We start from the raw sequence: 7,792 nt of genomic DNA, 5'->3' as shown, positions 1-7,792 counted from the left end.
TGGCCTTACTAATATATTAAGCAGCTTTTCCTTAACAACCAAGTCTTGCTTTTCACCAGCGTCACCCCTTCTCCTTGTTGCGGGAGACGAAGCTGCATTCGGTCCCCTCGTTTTAAAGTTAGAAATGTTTGCAATGATACAAGTAGGACCTTTCGCGCCTTCTCAGGGCTATGATGCATGTTTGACATCGGGCCCGGCATTAACGGAAGGTTGAGCCTCGGTTAATCCCCTCCTCAAACGCCCGGTCCATATGTGATTTTTCTCTCCCCGCTTTCCCTCGCGGGGCTGGCAGGAGCAGGCATGTCCGCGAGAAAGCTCTCGGTTTCGTGCCGCCGCCGCTGCAGAAAGGGTTCCCTCCCTCCCTCCGCCCCGTCCCCCTCCGGCTTTTGCACATTCCCAGATCGGCGGGGTTAATGCCAGGGCGCAGGCAGAGAGGTACAGCAGCAGCAGGGGGAGAGCTTGGAACAGCTGCCCAAAGGTCCGCGCGCGCGCTGGTGGAATCCCCGGGCGCTGCTGGTGCCGCCGCTGCCGCCCCCCTGCGAAGCCCAAGAGCGGCTCTTCTCATCCTGCGAGCCGGCTGGCTGAACAGCTCCCACCGCCGCGCGCCTTCCTGCCTCAGCCGCTCCGCGCGCTTCCAAGGAACGGCCTCAGCGGCTGCAGCTCGACTTCTGAGGCGCCGCACTTCCCAACAGGCGTCACAGCCCAGGTAAGAGAATGGGAACTTCGCGCCTGGCTTCCAGCCCGCACCGAAAGGGGGCCGTTGGTTTGTTTTTCCCCCCCTTTTTTCTTTTTGTGCAGCTCGGAAAGAGGCGCGTCAGCTGTGCGCATCCGCCTCCTCGGGGCTACTTTTTGCCCAAGCACCCGAGGCAGCCAGCCCTGGTAGCAGGTGGCGGTAACTGGCGTCCTTGCTGCAGGTTTTCCTGGAAGAGGCCACTGCCGCTATCCGGAGGTGACCTTGAGCTGCTCGCTCGCTCCCTCTATGCGGGGCTGGGGGGGCTGTGACGCTCGGAGGTGGCGCGTGTGGGAGTGAGAGGCGCGGGGGGACTGGTTTTCTCGGGACGGGCTTTCTCCGTGTGTGTGTTTGTATGGGGGGCGGTGCGGGGGGGAAAACAGGGACGAGGCAAAGAGGTCCGAAGCTGGAGGAAGCGAAAGACCAGGCGGTGTGTGGGGGACTGGGGAACGTGGTCTGGACTGGAGGACCAGCCGAAGCTGCCCTCTAAAATGGACTGGCCCGGAGGGTCTGCGGAACGAGCCAGGTTTAGGAATAGGATGCGAACCAGGCTCTGTCTAGGTACAGGTTCTCGCCACCGATCTTGTCTGTATTCAAAACATATAGAAGTGCATCCGAACATCCAGTGCTAGAAACAGAAGACTGGGATCTGTCATCTTCATTGAGTGAAAAAAAACATATATCCATTTTTTGCCCATCAAAGTCTGGAGGATGCGGATGAGGGGGGAAAAAAATCCTTCTTGGAAATGCACCATGGGGTCTACTACCATCAGCACAGCTGCGGCTAAGTCAAGGCTGACCTTAATTTTCAGAGTGCTCTGAACAAAATGTCCCTATGTAACATCTTTCCTTGTGGTTTTGTAGCTGATTGGGTAAACTTTAACATTATGTGTCAGTTCAACAAAAAAGACATTTTAGAAGATTAACCCCAAGAGCAGATTAAGCGGAGGTAAAGTAATGCATGCATGTGTAGATAGAGAGTGAGAGAGAACAAGATCACATTTTTTAAAATAGTATTTTAAAGATTAATTCAATCTGACATTTTTTAGTCCTGGTAAGCAAATCAAGAATGTAATTGTTGCAAGCTTATAAGGTCAAGGACAAAGTAAAACTTTTTTATAACAGTATGAGAGTCTGTTCTTTATTTCATAACACAATTCGATGGAACATATTAAAGAATATATGTAAAGAACACACACACATACACAAAAGGAGCATCTATTTTTACAGTAGCAAAGTAGGCTATAATCTGTCACTGTAATACAGTACACTGTCCAACTGTCTTCCTGCAAATGTGATTTGTAGGCAAATCTATCTCAAAGGCTCTAGATTAGAATGTGGAATCTTTCTGTGGTAGGAAACATCTTGGACTTTGATCAGGAAACCTCTTTGAAATCTCTCTTCAGAAGATGTAAAATTAATCAGGTAGCATCCCCATTTGTAGGTCACTTTTCTTACAAGGACTTATGTGGATGTGGGAATACAGTGGTTCATATGAATGATTCTAAACTCCTGGGGAAGATATATGAGATTAGCTGTTTTAGTCATTTTTAAGATATCTTATTGTCTCCAGACAAACTATACATGAACTACATATGAACTATATATGCTGTCTGTCAGCCTATGTATTTTATGCAGTTTATATATATTTTTTCAAGTGTGGCCCAACATTTAAACTGTTGTTGAGTTTATAAATAAACAATTTTAACATTTACAGAAGCTGCACAAAAGATCAAATATTTCTTCTTGGAAAACAACTGTGATTACTGTAGTTCCATGCTATAATTATAATAAAGAGTTGTGGGGGCGATAGATACCCAAATAAATTATAAAAAGATTACTTACAAATAATTTCAGAAGTAGAGCCATTATTTTATCTTTATGTGCATCTTTTTTTTTTGAAAAACAGATCTAGGCAAATATTTTCATTTTTCGGCACACTCATACAATATTAATATAGCAATCTTGAAACAGCATTGAGATTAGCAGTCTATTAAGAATTAAGTCCTTTTGATACAATGAGCCTTACTTCAAGATAAGGGCACCTTGGATTACTGCCCAGAATTAGATTTATAAAATGGTACATTCATTGACATTCATTTTCAGTTACAACATTTCTCAAGCATAATTTCCCTTTGTATGGTAGGGGCTGGTCATTCTCTCTCAGCCCTGGGAAGGAAATAATGGCAAACCTCTGGAAAACCTTGCTGAGGAAACGGTTTGAGCGGTTTGTCCAAGCAGTCATCAGGAATTTAAAAAAACTGAATCAAAAGACACCTCCCCACCCCAAAAGCTATCAAAACAGAGAGACAGATTAGTGTACTGGTTAACGCACCAAGCTAACAAATGGGAGACCATGAGTTCTAATCCTGCCTTAGGCATGAAGCCAACTGGGTGTGGCCCTGAGCTACCGGTGGTTATTCTCTCTCAGCCAATAGCAAAGTGCTTCAAAAATCTTGCCTAGAAAACTGCAGGGTCTTGTCCAGGCGTTCACCAGGAGTTAAACACTGATTCAAAGGCACACACATATACATGGTACAGAAATCTGTTTATCAACAAAATGAACAATCTTCTCCAACAGAGATATAGAGTTATATAGAATTACTACCATTTTTGTTTCTTTTTTGGATGTAGAACAGTTAAGTCTTTTCGAATGCAGGACAGATGAGGGTTTCTCCAGTTTCAGAATGTTCTCAGTTTACATTGATGACTAGAAACCATTCTTTCCCCATGAGACCAAATAAAAGCTGAGTATAGATAATCAATCTACTCCTTGGGTAGTATGGAAAAGTTTTCTTATTACTTGACTGTGTTATATTGGTATATAAAGAACTCTGACTTGTTTTGAACTATGCTGTGGTTGCCGTGTTCCATTCCTAACTACTGTCTAGGTTTGTTGTTATGAAATACAAGAATTAGTTTGTATTATCCATGCTTGCATGGCTGCCTCATCTATCAGCCCTTCTGTTTGTTTAGAGAATAATATGGGTTATTTTACTTCCACAGTGTTAAAATTAAATCATACCAATATCAAGTGTTTGCAAAGAATTGTTAATGGTACTGCTATATTGCACATGTAATCATTCCCCTATTAGGAATTCTTACACATAAAAGAAAAAAGGTGTACCTCTAAAACTCACTCTAAACTAATCATGAATATGAGCCTTTCTTGCACAACACATGAATTAACATTAAACCAGATGTATTAGATTATCATTTCGGGAAAAGAATAAAAAAGCAAATTAAAATATGAATACATTACCTGTATTTTTTTAATCCTATACATGAAAAACCAAGCATGTCTTTGACATAGTATTTAAAATTTAAATAAGAAATTCAGGAGGAAAAAAGCACAGAAAACATGTGTCCTTAAAATACTATATTTGTCATGAAATTACATAGTCTGAAGAAGAATTTCTTCCAACAATAGCATCAGGAATGGGTCACTTATTCAAATGTTCATACATATTTTTTAATATGTGGCAAAATCCATGACTACATTTCAGAAAGGTTGCCAATAACATAGTATTAAATGGTCACATGTATTCTTCTTAAAAACGCATTCATTTGAAAATATGGTGATCTATCAACATTTATAATTGCTATTTTGTTTTTGTAGTTTCAGAGTTTTTAATTAGGCCAAGCTTCTTGATGACTTGGAAAGAATGCCGGACTGTGTCCTAATAGGATGAGAAAAAAATCAAGATCTAAATAAATTTATTTTAGGGATTTAGAAATTCATTCTTATCAAAATTATTATTTGGAAATAACTGATGCTTCTAAAAGACAAGCACAATCTGATGATCTAGCAATTTTACCCTTGCTTTATTAGTTACTACTCTTTCACAGTTTTTGATATTTTTGAAATTTCAACTTTTCTATAGAGAAGAGCTTCTAAAAGCAATAACACTTTCATAGTCTAAAGCTTCACTTACATGGGAAATGATAGGGCCATTTATTAAGCAATATTAAATATCCTCCTTATTATGCAGGTTTCATTGGAGTTTGTTATGTATTTATTTTATTTATTTATTTGTCAATTGCTTACAAGATAATAGGTGTAAGTAAAAACATAGTTATGAATACATGGATACATATAAGAAAAATTTTAAAAAAGTATAAAAGAAACAATAGGACAGGGATAGTAGGCATGTTGGTGCGCTTATGCACGCCCCCTACAGACCTCTTAGGAAAGGGGTGAGGTCAATAGTAGACAGTCTAAGGTTAGTTTTTGGGGTTTGGGGAAAAAAACCACAGAGTCAAGTAGAGTATTCCAGATATTGACCACTCTGTTGCTGAAGTTGTATTTCCTGCAATCAAGTTTGGTGTGATTAACCTTGAGTTTGTATCTATTGTTTGCTCTTGTGTTGTTATGGTTGAACCTGAAGTATTCATTGACAGGTAGGACATTGCAATGTATGATTGTATATACAAAACTTAGATCGGACCGAAGGCGGCGTAGTTCTAGGTTTTCTAGGTCTAGAATTTCAAGTCTGGTGGCATAAGGTATTCTGCAACGAGTAGAGGAGTGGAGAACTGTTCTTGTGAAATATTTCTGGTCTTTCTCAGCTGTGTTAATATCAGATACGTAATGTGGGTTCCAGACTGATGAGCTGTATTTGATTATTGGTCTAGCAAATGTTTTGTATGCTCTAGTTATTAATGTAATATTACCAGAGAAAAAGCTATGTAAGATTAGGTTAACAACTCTTAACACATTTTTGGCTATGTAGTTACAGTGGACTCTAGCACTTAGGTAATTTGAGATGAGTATTCCAAGATCCTTGACAGAGTCTGGATCATCAACAAGTTCTTGACTATTCAGCCTCTATTTTATTTTCTGATATTTTTTGCCAATGTAGGACAGAGCATTTATTTGTTGAGATTTGAAGTTGCCATTTGTTTGACCATTCTGATACATAGTCAAGGTCTTTTTGAAGGGTAGCATTATTGTCTGTGGTGTTGAATAGCTTTACATCATCAGCGAAGAGAACACAGTTGCTTTTGATATGATCACAGAGGTCATTTATGTAGAGTATGAAAAGAGTTGGTCCTAGAACACTGCCTTGGGGGACACCACTGCTGATAGGTACAGAATTTGATAGGACGCTCCCAATTTTGACCATTTTTTGTCTGTTTGACAGGAATGCTTCTACCCAATTATGCAGGTGTCCAGAGATACCATAAGATTTTAGTTTTAGGAGTAGTTGTCGTGTACCACTGATTCAAAGGGTTTACAGAAGTCCATGTAGATTGCATCTGTTATTTTCCCCTGATCGAGTTGTGTAGTCCATATGTTTTTGCAGTGTAAGAGTTGCAGATTACATGATAGTTTTTTCCTAAAACCAAATTATTTATTAGAGAGTAGGTTGTTTGTTTCTAAGTGGAGGATGATGGATTGGTTAATAATTGATTCCATGACTTTACAGGTGACTCAGCATAAAGAAATTGGTCTGTAATTTTCAACTAGGCTGGGGTCTCCCTTTTTGAAGATGGGTTGACCGTGGCTTGGGACCATAGTTTTGGCAAGGAACTGGTCCGGAAAGATTTTTCAAAGATTATGCTTAGAGGTTCAGCTATAGCAGTGGGTAGCTTTTTTAAGAAGTAGGCACATATTCCCTCTGGTCCAAGAGAAAAAGATGGTTTTAGATTGCATAGTGCTTTTTCAACATTGTCTTCGGTAAAATCGATATGTATTAGATCATTGTAGTTGTCTGTGGTCCGACTAGGAAATACTGGGCATGATCCATTGCTGTTTACAAATACTGAGCCAAAGAACGTGTTAAAGAGGTTGGCTTTAATAGTGTCATCATTGCAGTCTTTACCATTAGGTCCTTTCAGGGGTGGGATGGACCTTGAGTCTTTTAGTTTGTTGTTTACAAAATTGTAGAAAGTACAGGTGGAATTGGTGCGTAGAAGGTTTTCTTGTTTAATGTGATAATTGGTGCATTCAGTTTTTATCTGGTGGCATAGATTTTTGTATCGACTTTTGAAGTTGGCAACGTGACCAGCTTTGTTTTTTCGCCAAAGTGATTTCTTTTTGGATTGAAACTTCCTTATTGTTATGGATAATCTGTTTTTCCTGGTTTTGGGAGTTGTTAATGGTACATATAGTTTGATGACTCTTTTGACTTCAAGTAAAAATACGTTGCATCCAGAGAAAAAATATGTTGCATCCAGAGAATAGAAATTGCCAATCAAGGGATGAGAGATCGTTGTTTATAAGATCATAGTTGCCTTTTTTGAAGTTATAATTGGGGAATCCGTTGTTGTGATGATTTTTGTGTGGACATATGTTGAGACAAAAGTCAATCATGTTGTGGTCACTGTTGGAAAAGGGTTCTTTAATTTCTATTCCGTAAATTGAATTCAAACTATTATAGAAGATGAGACTGAGGCAGTTGTTAAGTCTAGTGTTGTTCTAGTCCCAGATTTGTTACTGCATTGTAGAAGGTTGCATGTTGGGTTCAGTTGTACATTCATTAAGGGTCCAGTTAATATGAGGTAGATTGAAGTCACCAAGAAAGATAAAAGCGTATGGGCAGGATGCTGCCCATGTTAGTAGTGTATTTAGCTTGTTTGCATGTTCGATCTCATAATCAGGGGCTCTGTAACATAGTAAGAACTGAAATATGATATTTCACAGACGATGGTCTCAGGAATAGCAAGCTCCTGGGTAACTTGTTTTTTAGATGTAGGGGCTTTTTATAGAAGATAGCAACACCACCTCCTCTCTGGATTTCATGATCTGTTTGGTAATGATAGTCTCTTACTGTGGTAATGGAGTCAGGGAGAGATGCGTTGAGCCATGTTTCACAGACAAATGTAATGTCGAATTTAGCCATATTTAGTAAGAGGAGAAATTCAGGTATTTTATATTACATTATTTTATTTTATTTACAAGGCTTCTTGCATTGAGTAGCTTGCATTTAAGACCAGTTGTGGCTGGAATAGAGGTAGTTAGGGGTGTGCATGCCTAATTTTGAGTGGTGTTGAAATGGCCAAATAATGTTTGCCACTCAGTGGTGGGATTCAAATTTTTTTACTACTGGTTCTGTGGGC

The 7,792-nt window shown here is 39.8% G+C and overlaps 1 protein-coding gene across 7 annotated transcripts in view; it reads left to right on the top strand.

The window, feature by feature from the left end:
- The first annotated feature begins 389 nt into the window (after positions 1-389).
- Positions 390-7,792, top strand: part of ATP2B2 (ATPase plasma membrane Ca2+ transporting 2) — a 376,645-nt gene continuing 369,242 nt past the window's right edge. For 2 of the 7 annotated variants that reach the window (XM_087923959.1, XM_087923962.1), the window contains exon 1: positions 390-706. The gene's annotated coding sequence lies outside the window, so the exon portion shown is untranslated. The remainder of the gene's footprint in view (positions 707-7,792) is intronic. The other 5 variants (XM_087923961.1, XM_087923960.1, XM_087923958.1 and 2 more) reach the window with 3 other exon arrangements.

This window comes from Pseudonaja textilis, chromosome 2, assembly GCF_049901715.1.
Source record: "Pseudonaja textilis isolate UNSWEBS1 chromosome 2, rPseTex1.2, whole genome shotgun sequence".
In the NCBI taxonomy this organism is placed as follows: Eukaryota; Metazoa; Chordata; class Lepidosauria; order Squamata; family Elapidae; genus Pseudonaja; species Pseudonaja textilis.
Note: the sequence above shows the minus strand (reverse complement) of the source record. Positions and strands in the feature narration are given on the sequence as shown.